Here is a 13,362-nt window from a genome sequence, read left to right on the forward strand (position 1 = left end):
ATGCACGAGCATTGAAATCCGCAGTGTGCATTGCAATCTTTGAGGAAGTTTCTATGTTAATTTGTTGTTCAGCTGACCGGTCAGGATTTGGCATGTTAACCATCTCGGTGCCTAAGAGAGACGCGTTATATTTCACAGCACCTAATAAATCGTGAATTTACACTGCATATAATCTGAATATATTTAGAGGAAGATTTGTATTGAACTGTTTTCGCACATTACGCAACTAGATACTGCGCTTCCTCTTGAATAAAAATACGATTCCACTGATGGACTGAATCTAATTTAGAAACGCTTCTGTTTTGTCCTATCGTGCATTAATTTATACGTTGGAAAGATTATTTCCTTTTCCGAATTCCGCTGTTGAGATTGTGGTTAGTTTTGGACGGATTAATATTAACTTTGCAGTGTGGTAAAAATACTGTGGCAAACAATCCTTTCCAAAAACTGAGTGGGTCGCTATGATAGCTTATACCTATGGCGCATAAGTTATGATGGAAGTTAAATTTGACGCGAGTGTAGATTTACTCCTTTCCTCACCTCTGCTGAAGGTGTTAATGCAATTCTGACACTGGGTTCCTTTGCAGCCAGTTACCTTCCAGCACTTCACCCAAGTAGCCATTTCGCAATATAATATAATCTGACTCTGATCAACAGGTCAGTCAACTATGGGAGCTTTCCAAACCTGCATCCTCCACCCCCCTCGTAAGTTGGGGGCCATTGGACACTGATCAGTAGCAAGGACTCTGGCTGATTTTTACTCTTGCTAGCCCAGGGTTACTGAGACCACTTCTGTCCTGCCACCCTGACTCAGATCAGCTAATTCTTCAGAAACTGGGACCGCACCTATCTTTTTTTTATTTGCTCTTGGGATGTGAGTATCGCTGGCAAAGCTAGTATTTATTGCCCACCCCTAATTGCCCTTGAGAAGGTGGTGGTGAGCTGCCTTCTTGAACTGCTGCTGTCCATGTGATGTAGATGAACCTAAAGTGGTGTTAGGGAGGGAGTTCCAAGGTTTTGACCCAGCAACAGTGAAGAAACAGTTATATAGTTCCAAGTCAGGATGGTGTGTGATATGGAGGGAAACATGCAGGTGGTGGTGTTCCCAGGCATCTGGTGCCCTTGTCCCTCTAGGTGATAGAGGTCGTGTACCTTCGAAGGAGCCTTGGTGAGTTGCTGCAGTGCATCTCGTAGATGGTGTACACAGCTGCCACAGTGCAGCACTGGTGGAGGAAGTGAAGATATATGGTGGTGGATGGGATGTCGATCAAATGGGTTGCTTTGTCCTGAATGGTATTGAGCTTCATGAGTGTTGTTGGAGCTGCACGTATAAGGCAAGTGGGGAGTATTCCATCACACTGACTGACCTGTGGCAGGCTTTGGGGTGTTTAGTTAGTTACTTGCCACAATTCCCATCCTCTGACCTGCTCTTGTAGCTGCGGTATTTATTTGGCTGGTTCAGTTAAGTTTCTAGTCAATGTTAACCCATGATGTAGATGGTGACAGATTCAGCAATAGGTTCTTCACAAGTTCCTTACTTCTGTACTCTGCTTCTTTATAAAGCCTAGGTTTCTGCATTCCTGTTTAACCACTTTCTCAAGCTGCCTTGCCACTGGAACGATTTGTGCACATAAACTCCCTTATCTTTCTGTTCTGGCATTCCCTTGAAAATTGTACTTTTATTTTGTATTGTGCCTCGTTCTTCTGATCAGTGTATCACTTTGCTTTCATTGTATTAAATTTCATCAGCCAGGTCTCTGTCCATTTGACCAGCCTGTCTGTGTCCTCTTGAAGTCTTATCACTATCCTCCTCACAGTTCACAATTTGTGCCTTGCACACCCACGTCCATATAATTAATATATATCAAGAAAAGCAGTGGTCATGGTTTCGATCCTTGGGGAAAACCACTGTGTACATTTCTCCAATCTGAAAAACAACTGTTCACTGCTGCTCTCTTTCTTGGCACTCTGCCAGCTTGGTATCCGTGCTGCCACTGCCCCATGCACTTCAATTTTGCTGGCAAGCCTATTATGCAGCACGTTATCAATCGTCTTATGAAAATCCATATGCACCATATCAACCTTCTCTGTTAAACTAACTTGATTGAGTTTTTGATGAACACAATTTGCCTCTAACAAAACTCTCGTGGCTTTCCTTTTATTATCCACACTTGTCCAAGTGACTTGTTAATTTTGTCCCATATTATCATTTCTAAAAACTTTTCCACCACTGAGGTTAAACTGATTGGCCTTTTGTTGCTCGATTTATCCTTAAACCCTTTTTTGAACAAGGGTGTAACAGTTGCAGTTATTCAGTCCTCTGGCACCACCCCTGTTTCAAAGGAGGATTGGAATATTACAGCCTGTACTCCTGCAACCCTTCTATTGGCATCCGTGTACGCAACCCATTCGGTTCTGGTTACGTATCAACTTTAACTACAGCCAGGCTTTCTAGTACCTTGTCAATTTTTAGCCCATCCAGTATCTCAACTACCTCCTCTTTCACTATGACTTTCACAGCATTCGTTACCTTGGTAAAGGCAGATGCAACATACTCATTTAGTACCTTAGCTGTGCCTTCTGCCTCCATGTGTAGGTTTTCTTTTCGGTCCCTAATCGTCGCACCTCTCATTATCCTTTTACTTTTTATATATGCCAATAGAAGACCTTTGGATTCGCTTTTATGTTAGTTGCCAGTCTCTTATACTCTCAATTTGCTTCTCTTAGTTCATTTCTCACCTTCCCCTCTGAACCTTCTATATTCAGCCTGGTTCTCACTTGTATTAGTATCCTGACATCTGTCATACCCCATCCCCACCCCACCTCACCTGTTCCTGCTTCATCTATCCCTTGATCTGTTTCATTATCCAGGGAGCTCTGGTTTTGGCTGCCCTACTTTTTCTCCTTTGTGGGAATGCATCTTAACTGTACCTGTACCATCTCTTTTTTTTTAAAGGCAGCCCATTGTTTGATTACAGTTTTGCTTATCAGTCTTTGATTTCAGTTTGCGAGACAGAGCCATTCATGATCCACTGAAATTGGCCCACCTCTAATTAAGTAATTTTACTCTAGATTGTTTCATAGCTAATCTAAGCCTTATACTATGATCACCACGAACTAAATGTTCCCCTCGTGACACTTGACCTACCTCATTCCCCAGAACCCGATCCAGTAAGGCCTCTTTCCACGTTGGGCAGGAATGTAACGATAAAGAAAATTTTCCTGAACACTGCAGAAACTCTTTCACCACCACCCCCCCCTCCCCTCCCCCCATCAGTCCTTTGCACAAAGACTATCCCAGTATATCTTAGGATAATTGAGTTCCTCCATTATTGCTACTCTGTAGTTCTTGCATCTCTCTGTAATTTTTCTGCAAATGTGAATATACCCACTGGTGCAATGGCACCTTTATTATTTCTTGTTGTTTGGACCACTGTTCTTGAGATAAATTAATGACTTACACCTGGCAGATGACGCAAAACTTGGAAATGTAGTCAACAATGAGGAGGATAGTAGCAAACTTAAGGAGAGAGACTTGTTAAATGGGCAGTCATATGACATGAAATTTAATGCAGAGAAGTGTAAAGTGATGCATTCTGGTAGAAAGAACGGGGAGAGGCAACATAAAGTAAATGGTATAATTATAACGCTGTGCAGGAACAGACACACCTGAGATTGTAGTATTTGAAAGTGACAGAAAATATTGAGAAGGCTGTTAATGGATCCTTGACTTCAAAAACAGAGGCATAGAGTACCAAAGCCAGGAACTTCTGTTAAATCTTTATGAAATACTTGTTAATCCTCGGCTGGGGTATTCAATTCTGGGCACCACACCTTAGCAAGGATGTCAAGGCTTTGGAGAGGGTGCAGAGGAAATTTACTAAAATGGTACCAGGGGTGTAAGACTTCAGTTACAAGGAGAGACTAGAGAAACTGGTTCTCTTCTACTTTGGGAAGAGAAGGTTAAGGGGAGATTTGATAGAGGTGTTCAAAATCATGAAGGGTTTTGATAGAATAAATAAGGATAAAGTGTTTCCACTGACACACGGGTCAATAACCAGAGGACTCACACATGTGGAAACATTTTTGTATGCAGCAAGTTGTGATCTGTAGTGCGCTGCCTGAAAGGGTGGTGGGAGCAGATTCAATAACCACTTTCAAAAGGGAATTGGGTAAGTACTTGAAAAAGAAATATTTGGGCTATGGGCAAAGAGCAGTGTAGTGGACCTAATTGGATAAGTCTTTCAAAGAGCCAGTACAGACGCAATGGGCTGTATGGCCTCCTTCTGTGCTGTATCAGTCTATGATTGTATGGTTCTGCATTTACGCACTATAATTATATATATATTAAAAACAATACCCTGAGGATCCTGGTAACAACATTTAAACAAACACCACAAGGGCTTATGATTAGTTCGAAAAGAGGAAGTATTTCCTTTTTAAAAAAAAAAGTAACAGTCCTGGCACAGTACATTACAGAGGTAATCAGCTTAATCCCAGCAGAGCTCAGTTGCAGCATGGATTGATGTGCTGGCTCACCCGCAGTCCCTGGGATCGAGCTCTGTGATTAGCAAAGTATCCAGAAAGAGTCAAAGAACGGGGACACTTTGCAAACTCAGGCTCCACTGGAAACCTCCTAAACAGGGTGGCAAAAAGGAATAAATGACCAGTTGGCAGTTGCCCTCAGTAATTGGGTGGCTGAACATATGGTATTTGTTAAAGTACTTGAGAGTTAACTATTGTAGTCTTGAGTCTTGTGTATTCTATTGGAGAAATCCAGCAATACAGAATTTGAGCACATATCCCAGGCTGACTTTTCAGTATAGTTTTTGAGGAAGTCAACTGTAAAGCCTTGATACTGTTTTAATTTGTGTTCATGCAAAAAATAATTTCTTGTTAGCAGGAAGTCTATGAACTAATGTTATGCAGTGAAGTGATAAAATGAAGATGAGCAATAAGTCTCTGATAACTGATCAAATCTTTCATCTTAATTTCCTCATATGGAAGCTGAAGACTTCAGTTAATTATGGAGATATTAAAATCAGCTAAGTTGATTCTCTAAACTCGACAAAAAAAAAACAAACGAACTGCATTGAAGGGGTTGAAATAACTCCTGCAGTCACTTGTCCATCACACACAAAATGCTATGTGATATATTTGACTAGGAAATTTCGCGATATTTGTGCAAAGAACATGTCCAAGCTATTTGAGAGTACTGCAGTGATACCACAATATTTCAATGAACTGCAATATCTGTGACATTCATATTGCATCCACTTTCTTTGAACATATTAAGCAATGCAGCTACTGATTTGTCAATCCAAACTGGGACTGGCGTTTGCGGCAAAATGTTTAGAACATGGGGTGAAGTACTGATGGCAGGAACAACATAAGGCTTTGAATTAAGAGTATCCAACAACATGTAAAGCATACTGACCAAAACAGTTTTTTCCCCCAAACCTATCGGTACTGTTGTGACCAAGGTGGGAGTAATACACTGTTAATTCAGTCCCACTATTCCACAGGTCACCGCACATTAGTAAAGATTCCCACCTTCTGGAAATTAGCCAAATTAAACACTATTTATCTCCCAGAATAAAGCACGCCAAACCAGATTACTTTAAACAACATAAAAAACTATTAAACCAAGTTTTACATGTAGATTTATATCTATCATTTATGAACAGATTTCCTAACCCCTTACTCTTCTTAACCCTCATGCTAGCACATACGTTCAAAAATCAGTTAACTGGGGTAAAAGGGTGATTTAAGTTGTAACTGTTTCTTAGGAACAATAAAATAATTCAGAATTGGGTAGGATGTTTCCGGATTGGTGAGGTGTCCCGGAGTCTAATAGTCGGATACCACTCTGTGTCTCCAGGTGAATTTGATAAAGTATGTGATGGGTAGGCATTCAAGGAAATTGTTCATCTGCAGTAGACAGCACATAGATCTTTCAGCTTAAGGTGTAACAACAGGTCTACTTAAATTTGAAAGCTGTCCAACAGTAGAAACTTTGAACTTGTCAGGATCTTCCAAAAACAACACAAAAAGCAACAGAACTCACTCTTGAGGCAGGGATTCTTGAGACTGGAGATAACAGCAACGTGCCACACCTGAAACACAAGGCTTCCTTTCTCCAAAGCAGTATTTCTCCACAGAGTGTAGCAACGCCTCTTGCTCTGGGTCTTTTCTCTCTTCAGGAAGGTCAAAACCACACCTTTAAATGTACCACTTTTCCCCTTGAAATGCAAAGCTTATTTTCAGAGAGAATAGGTCTTTTTCTCTGGTCTATCAGCAAATCACTGCTAGCTGCTTGTCCAGCTCCCTGATCTTTTTTTTCATTCTGCAGGACTGAAACTAAAAGCTTTCAACAGTGAAGTTACAAGACTGTTGTAAAATCTTCCTGTTGCTTGGATACAAATTGCCTTCCATGTTCTCAAAGTTTTTTTTTCTCAGCCTTAAAGACACGCAGACCTCTTAGTTTTTTTTAAAAAAACTCTTATGACAGTACCATTATGACAGATAAGATGTTCTGGATTGGAATTTCCAATATTCTGCAGTATGACTTCAGTTGAATGTGGAAGTGGGACTGATAATTAAACCAAATGGTAGAATATTCCTCACATAATTACAGGATAGAAATAGACAGTTTAAATTTTGGTATCTTGCTGATATATACCAATTCATTTTCCTCTCTTCTCCTTTTTGGAATGTTAAGGCTCTGGCCATTTAAGAAAATGGTACACCAGTGTCTCAAATAACAAAAATGGGTGTGAAGGGGAAAAATGAGACTGCTTTGGCACCTTTTATTTGCAAGAACCATATTTTATGTTGAAAGCTGCAGATTTATAAATGGACATTTAACACTGGACAACTTGCATGTATATACAGCATCTGATCATGTCAGGACACCTCAAAGTAGTTCATAGTCAAGGAGTTACCTTTTAAGTGCTGTCACTGTTACATAAGCAGATGAGGCTGCATGCTCCCACAAATAAAATGAATAACCAGTTATTCTGTTTTTGAATTTGTTTGTACATGAAATGCTAGCCAGGACACTTGGCGAACACCCTGTTCAAATAGTGCCATGAGATCTTTTGAGTTGACCGTTTTTTTTTGTGTCTCATATGTGAAATTTCGCACTGTCACAATTCAGCTTTACCTTGGGACTGACTCAAATGCCATCCTAGATTATATGCTCAAATTCTGGAATAGGGGTGAAATCACAATCTTCTAGATCTGAGACAAAAGTGTAGTCAAATGACATTTTAAAATTGTGACTGTTCTTTACTGATTCCAATATTTATATTTTTAAATAATTAATGACAAAATATAGCTAAATTTTGAAATGAGATATTTTGAAAGAGGGATTCTTGCATTTAACAAACTGAATTAAAGGGCAAATATCTTGATTGATTGGAATATGTACTGTGGCATTGTACATAAGCTGCATGATCTCAACACAGGTGGTAGTTGACATTAGAATTGACATGTTCTGGGGATATAAAGTGGGAAATGTAAATCCAAGATCCCTTTCCGAATGCTGTGGAATGTGCTAGTGCGCACAGAACTAGATACTAAGCTTGGCTTTGATGTTTAGTTTAGAGATACAGCACTGAAACAGGCCCTTCGGCCCACCGAGTCTGTGCTGACCATCAGCCACCCATTTATACTAATCCTACACTAATCCCACATTCCTACCACATCCCCACCTATCCCTATATTTCCCTACCACCTACCTATACTAGGGGCAATTTATAATGGCTAATTAACCTATCAACCTGCAAGTCTTTGGCATGTGGGAGGAAACCGGAGCACCCGGAGGAAACCCACGCAGACACAGGGAGAACTTGCAAACTCCACACAGGCAGTACCCAAAATTGAACCCGGGCCGCTGGAGCTGTGAGGCTGCGGTGCTAACCACTGTGCCGCCCATAATGATGCCTCGTGAGATTTTCCAGGTAGATCTATGGTCACTTGAGTTAGGATATTGAAGGCTTCTGCCACCCATGAAAACTGCACCTTTTCATGAGTCTCTGTCTTCAAGAAGGATGGTATGGAATTGGGCAGGTGAGGAGAAAGAAAAATCAACTACAGAAAAAGTATATAGTCGAAAATGAGAACGAAAACCCAAGTCCAGAAGGTGCCAAATGTTGGATCCAGTTAGTTGACAAAAGTTGACGTAAATCTACATCCTTGTTCAAAAAAGGTTTAAGGATAAGCCCAGCAACTACAAGCCAGTCAGTCCCACCTTGATAGTGGGAAATCTTTTAGAAACAATAATCCGGGACAAAATTAACAGCCACTTGGACAAGTGTGAATTAATTAAGGGAAGCCAGCGGAGATTTGCTAAAGGCAAGTTGTGCTTAATTAACTTAATTGAGTTTTTGATGAGGTAATAGAGAAGGTTGATTAGGTAATGCAGTTGATGTGGCGTACATGGATTTCCAAAAGGCATTTGATACAGTGCCATATTATCGGCTCACCGGCAAAGTTGAAGCCCATGGAATAAAAGGGACATTAGCAGCAGACACCGGCAGTTTGGATATTTAGTTGACTGACAGGAAAAAGAGCGGTGTTGAATGGTTGTTTTTCAGACTGGAGGAAGGTATTTAATCTCTCCTGTCTTCCAACTTCTAGTAGGCCCTTTGTTCTTTTTCCCACCCTCCCCTTTTTCACTTGCTTCAAATCTATTCCATTTCTAACTTTTCCCAATTCTGATAAAAGGTCATCGACTGGAAACACTAACTCTATTTCTCTCTCCACAGATGCTGCCTGACCTGCTGAGTATTTCCAGCATTTTCTGTTTTTGTTGAAGTTATTGTGTATCTTTATAAAACTAGTTCGGCCTCAAGTGTGGAGTATTGTCTTATCCTGGGCAATGCACTTTAAAGCCTTCACATCCTTCCTAGAGAGGGTGCAGAAAAGATTTAAGAGAATGGTTCCAGGGATGAGGGACTTCAGTTACATGGATAGATTGGAGATGCTGGGGTTGTTTTCAGAGAAGAGAAGGTTGCGAGGAGATTTGATAGAGGTGCTCAAAATCATGAGGGGTCTGGACAGAATAGATGGAGAGAAACTGTTCCCATAGGCAGAAGAGTCAAGAGCCAGAGGGGACAGATTTAAAACGATTGGTGAAAGAATCAAAGGTGACATGAGGAAAATCATTTTATGCAGTGAGTGGTTATGATCTGGAATGCATTGCCTAAGAGTATGGTGGTGGGAGATTCAATCATGGTTTCAAAAGGGAACTGGATTAGCACCTGAAGGGAAAAAATGCAGGGCTATGGGGGCAAGGACAGGTGAGTGGGATAGCTAAATTGTTCTTGGAGAGCTGGATGGGCCGAATAGCTGCCTCGTGTGCTGTAACCATTCCATTGTCCTACAAATTTGGCTTCATGTCTGGAGGTGCTTACCTCCCATTGATCTGTGAAGAGTAGATAAAATTCCTTAAAATTGTGCTTCTATCTTCTAGGTAAAAACAGAAGGCAGATTCATAGCGACAGAATGTTAGGAGGATGCTGTTTCCTCTCCCTGGTTAAGGAAAGATTTGGAATATTGGTTTTGTACATGTTTTTGTTTGAAGACTTTCAGCAAGCCAATTTTGTTAAGGCACTTTGATTGCATAATGGTTTGTCTTATTTTTTATGTACCAGGATAGCTATTTTAAAAAAAACATTGTATCTATTTTCCTTGCATTTTTCCATGTATGCACCTACAAGTTTTTTTCTAGATGAAAAATGACTGTTGCAGATTGTAGGATAGTTTCTGTTAAATCGTATGAACACTCAGCAGAATGGTTCACTTTGAAGCCTCACCTTGCAATGAAAGCATTTGAAAAAAAGTTAAATGAAACCAGAGGAATTGATATTGCCAGCATACATTATTGGAGCTCCAAATCTTTATTCAAAATCTATGAAGCAAAGCTCAAACCTTAAATTTTTTTCTACATGGTACATTTCACTTTTTGCGAATGTAGTCCTTCGACTGACACAATTGATATTGCACTGTACTACATGCTATTTTATAATATTGTAAATGCACAACTCTTTCTTGCAGCCTCTCCCCAAAATTTACAAATGACAAAACCATTTATCTATTGGTTAAAACTATGGAATTTGAAATTTCTGCCCCTAATCGTTTGGATTTCCACAGAAGTTTGACGAGTAATTTTTTTATTGTGTATAACTTTTTATATTGAACATGGTGGAAAATCTATCCTTCGTCTTTAATAATAGCAACAGTTGGATTAAAATGTTACTGGTGAGCTAAAGCCATGTCTGAACTTCTGTACCTAAAATTGTTCACCAGGTGAGTCCAGCTCACTGGTGATAAGATGTATCCAAAATCCTGCATGAATTAATCCAGTGTTTTTATTAAGAGTCTCCCCTGTCTCCTCCGCCCTCACCTCCAACAGTAAGGTCAAGGAGCTCATGGACTCTTTGTCACTAAGATTGTGACTATTTGATCAGCTGCCTCTTTTTTTTTCCCCCAGCCCACTAGGCCAAACTTTCTCTAAAGCTCCCCCTTGCCCTGGGCCTGAACTCACATTCTCTACTTTCTCTCCTAGCTCCCCTCTCTGAGCTCATCTTGTCCATACCCACATCCTGCTCCCTTAACCCTATTCCCAGTAAACTGCTGACCACTCAACTTCCTTTCGAGGTTGTCATGTTAGCTGATATTGTTAATGGCTCTCTCCCTTAAGGTACTGTCCCCCTCACCTTCAAATCTGCCATTATCATCTCGCTCCTCCAGGAAAAACAACCCTTGACCCCACCAACCTGGTAAATTACCTCCCCAGCTCCAATCTCCCTTTCCTCTCAAGCCCTTTAATGTGTTATCGCTTCCTTAGTCTCCTTTATTTAAGGAGGCTGTAAATGCATTGGAAGCAGTTCAGAGAAGGTTTACTAGACTAATACCTGGAATGGGCGGGTTGTCTTATGAGGGAAGGTTGGACAGGCTAGGCTTGTATCAGCTGGAGTTTAGAAGAGTAAGAGGCGACTTGATTGAAACACAAGACTCTGAGGGGTTCTGACAGGGTGGTGTAGGAAAGATGTTCCCTCTTGTGGGAGAATCTAGAACTAGGGGTCACAGTTTAAAAATAAGGGGTTGCCCATTTAAGACAGATGAGGAGAAATTTTTTTCTGACGGTCGTGAGACTTTGGAACTCTACCGCAAAAAGCAGTGGAAGCAGAGTCTTTGTATATTTTTAAGGCATAGGTAGATAGATTCTTGATGAGCAAGGGGGTGAAAGGTTATTGGGGGTAGGTGGGAATGTGGAGTTCAGGTTACAGTCAGATCAGCCATGATCTTATTGAATGGCGGAGCATGTTCGAGGGGCTGAGTGGCCTACACCTGCTCCTTGTTCATATGTTCTCATATCCATCCCTGTCTGGCAACTGCCTGAGACTGAACCAAACTGTTCGCAACCTTGGTGACATATTTTACCCTCCAAATGAGCTTCTGACCACATAGCCACACCTTCGTTTAAGACCATCTATTTCTACTTTCATAGAATTGCTTGACTCTGCCTGCCTCAACTCATTTGCTGCTGAAACCCTCATTTTTTCATGTTTGTTACCTCTAGACTTGATTATTCCAGCACACCCTTGGCTGGTCTCCCACATTCTACCCTCTGTAAACTTGAGAACATCTGAAATGCTGCTGCCATTGTACCAAATCCTGTTTGCTGACCTAGATTGGCTCCTGGTTTAGTATCGTCTCGATTTAAAAATTCTTATTGCTTTCAAATCCTTCCATGGCTTTGCCCCTGTCTAGCTCTGTAACCTCCTTCCGCTTCTCACCCTTACAAGATATTTGCCCACCTCTTGAGGATCCCTGATATTAATCATTCCACCATTGACGTCCAATGCCTTCAGCTCCCTAGGCCCTGGAATTCTCTTGTCTCTCTATCTCGCTGTCTTTTTAAGACTCTCCTAAAACCTACCCCTTTGGCCAAGCTTTTGACCATCTGCTCTCATTATGCCTTATGTAGCTCAGTGTCAAATTTGTTTTATAATTCTGTGAAGTGAGTTGGGACATTTTGTGTTAAAAGTACAATATAAATACAAGTTATTCAAAGAAATTGATGTGTGAAATACTCTTTGTGTCAGTTTGAACTGTGTATGTATTGGGGTGGGGAGAGAAGAATAGCAGTATCATTTCATAGATTCCATCCTTCTAAACTTGGATGAAACAGAGAGCATTTTGCTCCAGCATTAAGCCTTTCGCTAGTAGGATCAATTTGCGGTGATAGCATAACATGAGATATTGGCACAACAATAATTTTTATTGAAATAAAAACATAAAATGCTGAAAATATTCAGGCCAGGCATCATCTGTGGAGAGAAACAGTTAACATTTCAGGTTGATGTCTTTTGTCAGAACTGGAAAAAATTAGAGATGTAACAGGTTTTAAGCAAGTGCAGAGATGGCGAAAGAAGGGTGAAAGAACAAAATGGAAGGCCTATGACCGGGTGGAAGAGCGGAGGGATTAAATGACAACAGGTATAATGATGCAAGACAAAGGGCGATGGGAATGGGATCATCAGTTCTTGCTGCACGGAACTGATTTCTGCCTAGTTTGACTTTTTTTTTTCTTCCTCTTGTCCAGTCTTTTCCACTGATATCCTGCGACTGTTCCAATGCCCTCCGCCCCTTTAACAGTTTCCTGGCCTAATCTTCTGCTTTTCACCATAGACGTTCACTCCCTGTACACCTCCATCCTTCACTAGGATGACCTGGTAACGCTCTGCTTCCTTGAACGTAGGCCAACCAGTTCCCACCCACCACCAGCCTCCTCCACCCGGCTGGACTTGTTCTCATATTTGAATAACCTCTGCTTTGACTCCACTCACTTTCTCGGGATATGTGGAGCACTCTTTGTTCCAGTCCTACACAGGTCCCCTCCCTCACCTCTCTTTCTGGTACATTGGATATGTGCCATTTTCTGCTCTTTCCCCAAAAATTTCATCAACTTTGTTTCCAATTTCCAACCTTCCCTCGGCTTTGCATAGTCCATCTCTGACCCTTTGCTTCCCTGGCTTCACTGTCTCCTTCTCTGGGGGCCAATATTCATTATAGGCCCACTAACTCCCACAGCTACCTTGACTACTTCCTCCCATCCAACTTCCCGTAAGGTCTCTACTCCATTCTTTCAGTTTCTCCATCTCATCTGTTAAGACTATGATACCTTCCATATAAAGCCTGGCTACCCGACCCAAACCTGAACTACGTGCGTCAGGTTCGGGTCGGGTCTATATTCTGTGTCCAGCATTTGGGGTTGTTTTGGGTCGTCTGTGGTCGTGTTTTGTTTTGTATTTGTTTTCTTTTTAATCTACATTTTGACGCAATTCTTTT

General features: G+C 41.1%; 1 protein-coding gene across 1 annotated transcript in view; it reads left to right on the plus strand.

Moving 5' to 3' along the window:
- The window catches only part of LOC137375707 (protein FAM13B-like), a 214,896-nt gene that overhangs the window by 1,102 nt on the left and 200,432 nt on the right, over positions 1-13,362 (plus strand). The gene's annotated exons all lie outside the window — the stretch shown is intronic.

This window comes from Heterodontus francisci, chromosome 12, assembly GCF_036365525.1.
Source record: "Heterodontus francisci isolate sHetFra1 chromosome 12, sHetFra1.hap1, whole genome shotgun sequence".
NCBI lineage: Eukaryota > Metazoa > Chordata > Chondrichthyes > Heterodontiformes > Heterodontidae > Heterodontus > Heterodontus francisci.